The 14,705-nt window shown below is 35.1% G+C and overlaps 1 long non-coding RNA gene across 1 annotated transcript; it reads right to left on the minus strand.

Annotated features, from left to right (window-relative positions):
* Positions 1 to 316: 316 nt before the first annotated feature.
* Positions 317 to 11,227, minus strand: LOC127866474 (uncharacterized). Its single transcript, XR_008043016.1, has 3 exons — positions 11,184 to 11,227; positions 2,244 to 2,265; positions 317 to 453 (listed from the first exon to the last, which is right to left on the minus strand). It is a non-coding gene; the product is annotated as an uncharacterized LOC127866474 (long non-coding RNA).
* Between the last annotated feature and the right edge of the window lie 3,478 nt (positions 11,228 to 14,705).

A 14,705-nucleotide genomic window follows, 5' to 3' on the forward strand; every position in this document is an offset into this window, starting at 1 on the left:
TGTGTTTCGCAATCACCTAATAAGTATTTTTTAATTTTAACAGATGATACAACTTTCGAAAATATAATGCCGTATTGGCTGTGCATATGTCCCTCGAAATGTTGATTAAATGTCTCTTTATACTAATTTCGTTATACTCATGAAGTAAACCTGTAAAGTTGAACACTCTCGCGATTAAGAATAGCATATTAGATATGCCAAGATTCCGGTAACACTCGTATGAGAATAGTAATTTTTATATGTGTCATTAGTTGCCCTCACCGTGTTATTATTGCACCTGTGTGGGCACGCTCCACACATACGAACATGCCGTGACTTTGTGAGAAGTACATTGGTAACATTTCAGTACCACGTGACAACGTCGAAGATATTCCGGTCTGAGCTGTTTGAGAATTCCTGCGCGTGTCGACGTGCAGTGGCTGCGGTGTGGTAACTGTCGTCAATCCCAGACGCCTTAAAACAGACGCAATTTAAATCTTCCCCTGTTAACTTGTATAGCTTTAGCATGTCAGCCACCTGTAAGTGTCCGCAAAAACATTCGTTCGTTCGTTAGGAGTTTCATCTTGTGAGTTAATTTAAGAAGTGGCCCATGACAACAACATCTACTGTATAGGTTAAATGTAAATACACCGTGAAATCAAAATTAACACAAAATTTAAATAGTTTAATGTGCTTCGACTTTTATAGTGCTTTGTCTTATGGTTATTCAACACACCTCTTAACCGTTCAATCGTTCAAGAAAAATATCACAAACCAACACACCCATACCTTTGGTATGAGAGTAAATGATAAATAACGGAAAAATACACACTTTTGACAGCACTGATAGTTATTAAGAATTTAATCAGTCACATCTGTGTACGTATAAAAAAAAAGTTTAATATAACATTGGAAAAAATAATCATAGTTAAATACATTTCACGTATACCAAGCACATTCTACACCCTTTGAATAGTGTTTCTCGATCATTATTATACTATCGATATCGTTTATTGCGATAATGAAGGACTTAAAATAAAAATGAGGGGGAATTTCAGCTGCATAAGCACCAGTACAATTAAGCCGGTATTTTAGAAATATTCAACAAAATCCACATAAACACTCGAACGCTTTGCAAAAAAAGTTAAATTTTACAATATTCACACAGTAAATGTATTTTATATACATGTAATTTAAATTTATTATTTTGTCTGTATTAACAGTTGATAAAAATGAAGTTTTCGTAAATTTAATTGTTGAATATCCCTTTAAAGACAGACATTCATTCGGTTAAAGGGAGATTATACGATTTTGTCAAATATTTCTGAAATTACTGTATATAAAATGTGTAAAAAAAACTTATTATACATATATTTCCATGAAAATTAAAAATAAAGTTTAGAAGAACATGTGTTGAAAAATGCGACATAAGCCAGATATTTAATTCTGAAATCGATAATGTCTGAACAGTCGAATTCGCCAGCATGTATATCATGTATGTACGATGTGAATCTAAATTTACTTTAACGGATCATTTCAATTTCCTTCAACGACATCTATTCATTCGACACACGTACACTAACTCCGATCCTAATAAAAAGACGAATGCTTCGGTTATTGTAGGAAAATATGTACGAAATATCTTCGTCACAATCGGCTCGGGCGCTAATTTGTCTTTGCTGCATTTTATGAAATTCGTCTTCAATGTATAATTTTTCGTGCCTATTTTGTGTTTTTGAAACATATTTTTTATCAATATATAATAATTTAACACATATAAAAATCGTATAATCTCCCTTTAATGTGCTGTTCACTTACTGTAAAACATTAGGTGAATTGCTAGGTGAAATAAAATCAGACACAGGCCATATCTATCCATTATTAATGCAATACAAACCATGGTGTTGCTAGTATTAACACGAACATCAAGACGATTGGGTTTTGATATATGTTCACGATCTATGGCCATTGTACTCATACATAAGAATTTATATAGTCTGAATTTAACAAAAGTATTTAGAGCAGTAAACTTAAAACGTGCAAAAGACTTAAAAGTGTTAGTCTATGCTCAATTGTTTTACAAGGATTGAAGTTAAACTGTCTCGTTGTGATAATCAAATTATATACCAAAGAAATGCATCTTACGTGTATCTGTCATACATTCTACATGAAATGTGCAAGAACTTGTCGTCTATATTTTGTGTAAATAAATATGCCACTGATTAATGTCTATTTAAAATAATAATAATATTACAAGTACTTACGGTGGCACTAAGGTGACCTCACCTGTCAACAAAAAAAGACAGGAAAACAGAAATTGTGTTTTCCGCTCCAAAAAAGACAGGAAAACAGAAATTGTGTTTTCTGCTTCAAAAACAAATAAAAAAGACGGGAAAACAGCAATTGTGTTTTTCGCTCAAAAAAAAAGACAGGAAAACAGAAATTGTGTTTTCCGCTCCAAAAAAGACAGGAAAACATAAATTGTGTTTTCCGCTCCAAAAAAAGACAGGAAAACAGAAATTGTGTTTTGCTGTCTTTTTTTTGGAGCGGAAAACACAATCGCTATATTGTGCGCACAAGATAATAAGCCAATCACAGACGCGGATTATATCGAGGGAACAAGATATTATCTTGTTCCCTAAAATTAATACGCCAATGAAAACGTCCTAAAAGCAAGGCTCTGATATAACATAACATACTACTTTAAGTACTACTATTACTACTACTACTACTGCTGCTGTTGTTGCTGCTGCTGCTGCTGCTACTACTACTACTACTACTACTACTACTACTACTTCTACAACTACTACTACTACTACTACTACTAGTCTACTACTACTACTACTACTTCTACTACTACTACCACTACTACTACTTCTACTACTACTACTACTACTACTACTACTACTACTACTACTACTACTACTGCTACTGCTACTACTACTACTACTACTTCTACTATTACTACTACTACTACAAATACTACTACTACTACTACTACTACTACTACTACTACTACTACTACTACTACTTCTACTTCTACTACTACTACTGATACTACTCCTACTACTACTACTACTACTACTACTACTACTACTACTACTACTTCTACTACTACTTCTACTACTACTACTACTACTACTACTACTACTACTACTACTACTACTACTACTACTTCTACTACTTCTACTACTACGACGATCACCACTTCTACGACGACGAGGACGACCGACGACGGCCGGCCGACCGACGGACAGACGAAGACAACCGACAGTTGGACGAGGGACGACCGATGGTTGGACAAGGGACGACCGATGGATGACCGATGGACGACTGACGGACGAGGGACGACCGATGGACGGCTGACGGAGGGACGACGACCTATGGACCACCGATCGACGATCGACATATGGACGACGACCGACGGACGGACGAGGGACGACCGATGGACGACCGACGGGACGACGAGCGACGGACGACGACGACGACTACGACTACTACTACTGTTACTACTACTACTACTACTACTACTACTACTACTACTACTACTACTACTACTACTACTACTACTACTACTTCTACTACTACTACTACTATTACTACTACTACTACTACTACTACTACTATTACTACTACTACTACTACTACTACTACTACTACTAGTACTACTACTACTACTACTACTACTACTACTACTACTACTACTACTACTTCTACTACTACTATCACTACTACTACAACTACTACTACTAGCAACAGCAGCAGTAGCAGTAGTAGTAGTAGGAGGAGGAGGAGGAGCAGTAACAGCAGTAGCGATAGTAGTAGTAGTAGTAGTAGTAGTAGTAGTAGTAGTAGTAGTAGTAGTAGTAGTAGTAGTAGTAGTAGTAGTAGAAGTAGTAGTAGTGGTAGTAGTAGTAGTAGTAGTAGAAGTAGTAGTAGTATGTTATGTTATATCAGAGCCTTGCCTTTAGGACGTTTTCATTGGCTGATTAATGGCTCCATATAATCCGCGTCTGTGATTGGCCCATTATCTTGTGCGCACAATATAGCGATGGTGTTTTCGGCTCAAAAAAGACAGGAAAACACAATTTCTGTTTTCCTGTCTTTTTTATTTTTGGAGAAGAAAACACAATTTCTGTTTTCTTGTCTTTTTTTTTGAACGGAAAACATTTTCCTGTCTTGTTTGGAGCGGAAAATACAATTTCTGTTTTCCCGTCTTTTTTATTTGTTCTTGGAACAGAAAACACAATTTCTGTTTTCCTGTATTTATTTTTTTTGAGCGGAAAACACAATTTCTGTTTTCTTTTCTTTTTTTTTGACAGGTAATGTCACCCTAGTGCCACCGTAAGTACTGCATTATGAAATATTAAAAATCATTGTTCTTACTTTATTGAATTGGTTTAATAAACGCTGCACCTGGTCCATTGTAAAATAATTGCGTCAACAAGCTTTTTGAAATTTTAGCGTTTTTTTTCCATATGTTTCTATTTCTGATACAGACATTACACTGACAACACGTTGCTGTCAACCGAAACATAAGTAGTCACTTTATGGTTATGAACACAGTATATTGTGTTCAATATTCGTTGTTTGTGATTCTAAATTAAAAATGGATACTTCTCATACACACCCTTCTTTTTTCGTTATCTTCATCTTCGTCACCATCATCATTACCATCAGAACATCGACATCATCATCAACAACAGTAATAACATCGACGAACACACCACCCATGATTAATATCATTATTAAGAACAACACTATCACCGTTATTTGCTTCATTGTCTTCAACATCAAAAGTGTATCGTCATGATCATCTTTAGCGTAATCATGTTACTATCATGTTATCATCACTATCAGGATATAAGTCAGTAACTAGACATGAGAATTCCCTCGCTTTCCATGATCACATGGTATTGTTCGATGATTGCAATAATGATAATCTGAGGATGAGAAAAATTCTGCTTACTGAACTCATCCTAATTATGAAGGTTATGATGATTGTGGTGGTGACGATGTCAAATGACAATGCTGTTCAGTCTAAAATAATAATGAGTATGGCTAGTTTGATGGTGAATAATGATTTAGAATAACGAAATCAGATTATCTTTGTAGCAAATGACCGAGAACGATCCTTTAACGAATCTATGTAATTTACGAACTATTATGAAATGTAGCGAACATTTGTGTATGTTTCTAATTCAATTCAAATTTCAACGCATCACAATGCATATACGTTTCTTGGTAATAATTAAGAACCTCTTGAGCTTTGCGGAGATATTTCAATTAGCCCATATAAAAAGAGCAGGCTTAGTATAAGTTATTGTTTTGTCTAAATTGGAGACATACAACGCCTTATGTTGCAGTTTGTGGCTGCTAAGGCCCAGCAAGATTTGTTCCAACTACAAACATCCATCAGTTTTTCTGATTCCGGGATTATAGAGCGCGTCAAATCTGGAAACGACCGTGGATGGAGAATGGAGAGTTCATCACAGGAGAATGAACTAATCTAGCGTTGACGATCAGCTCACGGTTGATAACATATACGAGAATTTCCGACAACTCCTCCACAAGCAACACGTCAGTGGAACAGAGTCATGAGATCCAGGAATAAAATAAGTTGCAACTATTTGCCACCTGGTGTCTGGTACAGAATACTCACACATGCAGTACTGAACACTATCTCTGTAGTCAGAGAACCCATGCAAAATATGAGGAGTATGTTAACATAGGTATTAACCCCTTAAGAAACATTAAACATTAAACCTAAAAGCTCTAGTTCCTTTTATTACATTACATAATTTGTATATGAGCTTCTTCGGCATGATTATGTTGACTATTGTCGATTGAGACTACAATTTCTTCTTTTGCGACCTGTGCGTTGAGTATGCTTTCTTGTTTATTTTACTACATTTGTAATTCCATGCACAACCCAATATTAACATCCCCTCCTTTCTGCAATCAATACTGGCAATTTATTATCATTCTGTATTTTCAAGCTATGGTTAAAGTAGAGCTGTCATAATCTATATTGCATCGGAATTCGTTGCAAATACGCAAGATAAGTACATATGGTTTCCAAATAGACAGCCATTTTGAAGTGACAAAGGCGAAATACCGGTTATCCAAGGCTAGGAGTATATCAGAAAACGCGTTTGCGGTTTCTGTCTCTTGCAGATATTTATCTTTATTTGGCATTTCCAATTATACAAAAGGTAATTAACGTAAAGTGTGTCCGATTGCCAACGTATTGCCTTCTGTAATTGCAGACACTTGTTACAAAAATGAACCATAGCTCATCCACTGTAACGTTGCTTGTTAAGACATGTTACATGTTTCAAAGCTCGAAGAGGATGAAGTACCCGACTATGCATACTTCACTGATTGATAGAAGAGCTGACCTAAGTCCTTACGATTGGGGAAGGGCTTGCAATACATATGCATATATGAATTATTTGGTAATAAATCAGTTATGTCGGCTAACGGCCCTGGGTTAACATTTCTGTATTCATGCTCTCCAATTTGGGGTCATATTTTTGACTGCTTTTTCCGGCATTAAAATACTCCTTTTGTGGGTGGGCGGGGTGGGGTCTTAACCACCTTGTTGATTTTCTTCGCCTGGCAGAAATGTTCAAAATCAAGATTTGTTTAAAAAGTGTTACAAATAAAGGTTTGAACATAAACAGAATCTTGCTAAATCTGTTCAAAATAAACCTTTGGTAGGATTTCGAAGTAGTTTTAATATCGGGGTTTATTATCAAATTCCTTCGTGATAGTAATATTAATATATTCATGAAAAAAATCCTCATTATAACACTTTTGTAAAGGTGATAGTCTGGAAACAAACTTTAAACAAGATTTAAACTGGAAGCTCATGTTAATAATGCATGTTAAAAGCTTGATTCCAAACTATCGCTTTTAAGACGCATTTCATGATAATTATGTAACTTGCAGTTTACAATGCGCATGTAACAACTGAACGGATGTGTAATATGACAAACGACGAATACTTGCAACGTAAACAAAAAATTAAAACTGGAACATTTGAAAGGGTCACCCGCATGTGGTAAATGAAACTACATACAATTTGTAAAAAAAAGAAAATCGCAATTGCTTCCTTTGAAAAAAAAGATATAATATCTCACATGCATTATAATTTATATTTAATTCCAAAATGATACACATACATATATTAACGATCGACAGAAAATACACCACGTCATTTAAATTTTCTAAAAAGGACAATGAGTCACTCTCAAATGGAAATAAGGAATATAATTCAAGTTTGTATTCGATAATCTGTTACTTAACAAACTTGTTAAATGAATCTTTAAAAAAAACTGTTATTTTATACGCAAAGGGATTTTCTGAATAAGTTAATTTCATTCGAATGTAAAATACACAACCCTAATAAGTTGTTGTTGTTGTTATTTTTTTGCAGCAGCTATTAACATATCCATAAATACAATCTCTAAACGTTCTTGATATCTTTCTTGAGGTTACGACCCTACGAAGAACGTCAAACCAGTTACTTTTAAGAAAATATTTAGAGAAGTATGGCGCTACAACGGAGTTTAAATAAATGTAAAAATATTAAGTTTAATAATTGTTTGTACATTTTTGTTCTTTATCGATTTTAATCTAATTTGTTTTATTATGACATTATTTACTTCTGTAACTCTTGTTTTGAAAACATACTCATCATAACAATTTCGATTACATATCGATTACCCACTTGTTTATCTATTATGCTCAAATGTCGTATTTCTAATAAATATTTTTATTTTCATCATCTTATGTCATCAAACAAAACAGTTGTTCTCTATTTTGTTTAGACAGATCACTCTAGAAACGCACTACGGCGTAAACACAATTTCGGTTTTCAAAAGCAAATAGCGTTCGCTTTTGGGTAAACACTATTATTCGTTGGAGTGGCACGATGTATACGATACAAACATTGGTTGTGCCTGGAATATCATGATCATCGCCGTTTTTATCGTCATTTTGGTAAATGGCATGATTCTAAATCATTATTCACCATCAAAATAACCATACTCATTATTATTTTAGACTGAACAGCATTGTCATTTCACATCGTCACCACCACAATCATCATAACCTTCATAATTAGGATGAGTTCAGTCAGCAGAATTTTTCTCATCCTCAGGTTATCATTATTGCAATCATCGAACAAAACCATGTGATCATGGAAAGCGAGGGTATTCTCATGTCTAGTTACTGACTTATATCCTGATAGTGCTGATAACATGATAGTAACATGATTACGCTAAAGATGATCATGACGATACACCTTTGATGTTGAAGACAATGAAGCAAATAACGGTGATAGTGTTGTTCTTAATAATGATAATAATGACGGGTGGTGTGTTCGTCGTTGTTATTGCTGTTGTTGATGATGATGTCGATGTTCTGATGATAATTATGATGGTGACGAAGATGAGGATAACGAAAAAAGAAGGGTGTGTATGAGAAGTATCCATTTTTAATTTAGAATCACAAACAACGAATATTGAACACAATATACCGTGTTCATAACCATAAAGTGCCTACTTATGCTTCGGTTGACAGCAACGTGTTGTCAGTGTAATTTCTGTATCAGAAATAGAAACATATGTAAAAAAAATAAATAAACGCTAAAATTTTAAAAAGCTTGTTGACGCAATTATTTTACAATGGACCAAGTGCAGCGTTTATTAAACCAATTCAAAACAGTAAGAACGACAATGATTTTTTATATTTCATATGCAGTACTTACGGTGGCACTAAGGTGACATTACCTGTCCAAAAAAAGACGGGAAAACAGAAATTGTGTTTTCCGCTCCAAAAAAAAGACAGGAAAACAGAAATTGTGTTTTCCGCTCCAAATTCTTAAACCTGAGTAAAAATATTAAATGAAGCACACAATTTCATATTGACATATTAAAAATTCCGGTTAAAATTGCCCTGATTGTAATATTCATTATGATAAAACGTGATAATAATGACCATGATAGCAATATGTGCCGTACCATTTGTGTCAAAAGTACAAATACGCCAACAGCTAAGAGTATATATATATATATATATATATATATATATATATATATATATATATATATATATATATATATATATATATATATATATATATATATATATATATATATACAGTTTGTCACTGCTTGTCACTGCGGTAAATTTTTTGTCTCCGCGTTGATATCTATTTTGTCACTGCGGTAACAATTTTGTCACAGCGGTGACAAATTATGACTGTTGGTATATATTTATGCCTGCTGTTACATTTGTTTGTTTGGAATAATTTTCAACCAATCATTTTCCCCGTAACAAACCGAGATTTTTTCCAATTTTTTAAAGAGTTTTATAGAGATCGCCAGCTGTTTGTCACACTTATCGGTTTGAGTAAATAAGGTTAGTGAATCGTACATTTTATTTGAGATTTTAAGCAACCCCCCTCCCGGACTTGAGCAGTTCCTACTTTCATAACTTCAAGGGTATAAGGGATATTAGCCAGAGCTGACCACTGGGGTCCCTTTCACCACATGGCAATAAAAGTGCCATCTGCTAAATGCCACCGTGCACTGGTTTATTTTCTAAATTATATCTTTGGCGAAAACCCGAGAAGCCGGGGTAAATTTGACCTACTTTGGCTCTTAAATAATCTTTTTCCCCTGAAAGGTCACAGGGGCAGGTCGGACTTCAAAGACCTCGTGAAGGGGCGTGTAAGACCTGTCAATAAACTCTGATATACTACTACTACAATATACACCAGACTTGAGAGAACAAAGTGCTTAACTAAACTGCTTTAAAAACTTTTGTCCGTGTAAAATTAAAGATAATATTGTGCAATAGATATGGCCGGCTTAAGTAAGGCTCGTGTTTTTAGATACCCGTGTGGTACCTGTAAAGGAAAATGTTCAGAGTTTTGTCTGTATTGTGCTACATGTAGATCTTGGTTTCATATTAAATACCAAAACATTGTAACGTGCAAGGTGACTTAAACCAGACTGAAATTCACGCTGGCAAAGGATATATAATATTTTCGCCTGGCTGCTTTACCAGTGTGATTAGAAACAAAGGATTTGGAACAATGATTGGTGCATATAATAAATCACAGTAGAAATCAACAAAACCGGGACAATATAACAAGCTAATAAGAACAACGGACGAGCCTGGTCTGAGACTATGGATGGGCCTGGTTTGAAACTATGGATGAGACTAGTCTGAAACTATGGATGAGACTGGTTTGAAACTATGGATGAGACTAGTCTGAAACTATGGATGAGACTGGTTTGAAACTATGGATGAGACAAGTCTGAAACTATGGATGAGCCTGGTCTGGGACAATGGATGAAACTGGTCTAAAACTATGGATGAAACTAGTCTGAAACTATGGATGAAACTGGTCTGAAACTATTTATGAGCCTAGTCTGATACTATGGATGAAACTGGTTTGAGACTACGGATGATACTAGTCTAAAACTATGCATAAAACTGGTCTGAGACTATGGATGAAACTGGTTTGAGACTACGGATGATACTAGTCTAAAACTATGCATGAAACTGGTCTGAGGCTATGGATGAAACTGGTTTGAGACTACGGATGATACTTGTCTAAAACTATGCATGAAACTAGTCTGAGGCTATGGATGAAACTGGTTTGAGACTACGGATGATACTAGTCTAAAACTATGCATGAAACTGGTCTGAGACTATGGATGAGACTAGTCTAAAACTATGCGTAGACGAACGTCAAAGCCTAAACTGTTAGTATTAGATTTAGACTGTCGCTTTTCCACCTTGGTTTACTCAGCAGACAAGCTAACAACTAGTTCTGTCACTTTTCCGACCACAATGTGGAATTACTCAGTAGACAGAAAAGCTACAGTTGTTTACCTAGTATTGTTCGATGTGTACGCTTTGAGAACCAACTTCGAAATCATCCTTATGCAGAGAAACCACTGTTTATATACAGACAAGTCACGTGATACCCTAGACGAAACTATTCTACAAAATGGGTGAAAACTAATTTACTTCATCCTTATGAAACAGCAATGGGATACTATTAAACAATGTTCGATTTACATTAGTTAGTTACCAATTATAGTCATGCAGTAACAAAGTTATATTGTAAGGCAATAATACAAACTGTTTTATTAATTTCAGAATATAAATATGTGTATTACCCAAATTGAAATGCTAGCGTCCGATCTATTTTATCCGAATAACTGTAAGAGGACGAGGCCGTATAGAACAATGGTTACACTCTACTATTATAAACAATCTGATCGAAGGCAGGCGAATTCGATACATCATGTCTGAACACGAACTGAACGTGTGGTCAGATATGGAATTGGATTATGTTTGTGTCCAGTGCCGGACCTTAGATGGGTCTGAGTTTGATTAATTCATGGGAATTAAACGTCTTCAGACTGTAAGTACTGTTAGGAATGAAAAATCTTGGTTTTATGATAAATATCCTAGGTACGTTATAGTTTCATCTAGATTTTATCATGTCGGCCAGTATTCTTAATTATGCTTAATAATTTTTACAAGTAAGCAATATCACAATACGTTGAAATATTATTTGCGTGGCGAATTCAATTTATTATACATGTGGAAAATACCAAACTGTATGTTTTACAAAAGCCGATTTATGAGATGCACACCCATGTATTTAAAAGAGAACATCAGTGATATCGAATATTCTATCGCTAAAAATATTGTCTAGAATATCATTTAAAGATAAAGAGACATAAATTACTACTGGTCGGGTCTTCTTCTTTGTTTCTTACATAACATCAATAAACAAACAGGCGTCTCTCATTTGATAGTTGATTACTAATCTGCAGAAGTGTCATAAACATGCACCTCACCGCGGGCATCTTATCTTTAGAATAACGCCGATAATCTGGTGCTGTTGTATAATGCATTTTAAAAATTCGATGAAGGTCGTCACAGTGTGTCTTGTTTATAGTTAGGACAACAAATGCCATTAAAGTTTCCTTCGTACGTTAAGTATAGGACCTAAGCAAACACAATAGTTATAAATGTGCGACATGAGCAATATAAGAGATAGTAGTAATTAAAACAATGACCTTTACACAGATGATTAATGTTACATATATCATTGGAATTTGTACTGTTTTCGCGAAAACTGTACTGAATGTTTACTCCAGTACGCATTTAAATTATGCTATATGTTAATTAGTTCTTTTTTTATAAAAAAGCATGTTATTCCTGTTTTAAACGAAAGCATTTTATAATACGATAACATGAAACCGAAAACGGTAAAGTTAAAGTAGTGTAATGGATTGGGAGTCTAACACTGAAGCTATAGAAAATATGGATAAAATATCTTACAAGAGTGATGAGATGTCTGATGAAGAATACATACATATTGCAAAGTCTATTGGTATTGATCTGGAAAACTCAAATTTAAGCAAAGAACAAAAACATTAATTATGGGTTTTTCTCGGTAAAAATCGAGATGTGTTTGCAACAAATACTGCAGAATAAGGACATACTAAATACTATCCGCATATGATTGAAACTGGAGATGCTGCTCCAGTAAGGCGACGTCCGTATAGGGTTACCCCTGAACAAAGACTTGAAATTGAGCGCCAAAGTAATGAGTTAGAAGAACATTGCATCATAAGTCAAGCAAATACTCTTTGGCAAAGTCCTGTTGTTCTGGTAAAGAAAAATAATGGTGAATATAGGTTTGCTATTGACTTTCGTGGTGTTAATAAGTTTACTAGGCCTATGAATTTCCCCACTACACATTTCCAAGATGTTGATGATTCCTTAGGACAAGCTAAGTCAAGAAACAAAGGATCGAACAGGTTTTGTAACCCATCAAGGTGTTTACGAATTCAATAGGTTACCGTTTGGTCTCATGAACAGTAGTTCAGCATTCAGTTTGGTTCTAAATGAGGTTCTGGGAGGGATCAACTACAAGTATGCACTACTGTACATCGACGACTGCCTGATTTTCAGTCGTTCATTTGAAGAACATTTGGAACATTTGTCTGAGGTCTTTAAGAGATTTCGTGCGGCAAATTTAAGATTGAAACCAAGCAAGTGTATGTTCGCTGCCAAAGAAGTAAAATTCTTATGGCATGATTTCACAGAGCATGGTTTGCTGGTAGATTCTAAAAAGGTCTCTGCTGTCACAGATTATCCTTGCCCGAAAATCAAACTGATGTCCGGTCATTCTTAGGACTTGCAAATTATTATAGACGTTTTATTGAGGATTTTGCCCATATTGCTAGACCTTTGAATGATCTGTTAAAGAAAGATGCTGTGTTTGATTGGAATGAATCATGTGAGAAAGCATTCAAATTGTTGAAAGAAAAGTTAACAATGGCACCCATACTGTCATTCCCTGATTTCGATAACGAATTTCTTTTGTATACAGATGCTTGCCACCAGGCCATTTCTTACATTTTGGGTCAAAAGGATGACAAGGGTACGGAGGAGGTCATTTCCTATGGTGGTAGAGCTTTGCGCCAGGCTGAAAGGAATTGGGGCATTAGTGATCTAGAAGGTTTAGCTCTGGTAGAAAGGATAAGACATTACCATACATATTTGGCAAACCGCAAATTCACAGTAATTACTGATCATATAGCTTTGAGAACACTAAAAGAAAAGAAAATAGAATGAGTGGTCGTCTTGGAAAATGGGCTGTTTTTCTGCAAGGTTACCAATATAATGTAGTACATAAACCAGGGAAACTACACACAAACGCCGATTCTTTGTCTAGAAGTGAATATGAAGCTCAGAAAGATGATACATCTGATGATTGTGATGATGTGGTGATTGATCCACAAGTCTGTTCAATTCAAACTGAAATGGTTGTAAAAGAATACAAAATTGAGTATGTCATAAACAACTGTTCTGAGGTAAACACTCTTAAAGTTGGTCACAAAAATGATGCCTTATCAGAGATGATTTGTGCAAAAGACACATACGAGAATTTAGATCCAGCTCAACGCATGTTCAGCATATGTGAATTAACAAATGAAACAATGAGGGAAGCTCACTTAAGTGATGCAAGTTTTGGTCCAATGTTTGACTATAAAGAAAACTTGAGGGTGCCCGTTGATAGAACTGATGCAAATAGACTAGTGTCTGATGCGCAGTACTATGAAATAGAGAATGGAATTCTTTATCATTTATATCATCCCAGGACAAAAGGTCACAAATAGGATTAAGTCAAAAAGCAGTTAGCCGTTCCACATCAATTTAGGAATACGGTCTAAAAGTCATACCATGATGCTCTAAGTGGAGGTCACTATGGCATTGAAAATATATATGAGGCAATTAGGATGAAGTTCTTTTGGCCATCACTGTACAAAAGATATTAAGATCTACTGTCAATCATGTGAGCCTTGTCAGCAAGCTAAAGATTTGTCAATCACAAAAATGCACTGCTTCAACCCATGCCGATTGGTGATGTTTTAGCCGTATCCATGTTGATATATTAGGCCCTTTGCCTAAGACTGAGGGAGGTTACAAGTATGTTCTGCTAATTGTAGACTCGTTCACAAAGTGGCGTGAAGCTTTTCCGTTGATTACAATGGAAGCAAAAGAGGTTGCTTGGAAATTGTATGATGAAATTATTTGCAGATATGTCCAGATTCAATTTTGACGGACAGAGGTGCAAACTTTATTTCTAAGCTGATGAAAGAGTTGTGTATTATTTT

This window comes from Dreissena polymorpha, chromosome 1 (genome assembly GCF_020536995.1).
Source record: "Dreissena polymorpha isolate Duluth1 chromosome 1, UMN_Dpol_1.0, whole genome shotgun sequence".
NCBI lineage: Eukaryota > Metazoa > Mollusca > Bivalvia > Myida > Dreissenidae > Dreissena > Dreissena polymorpha.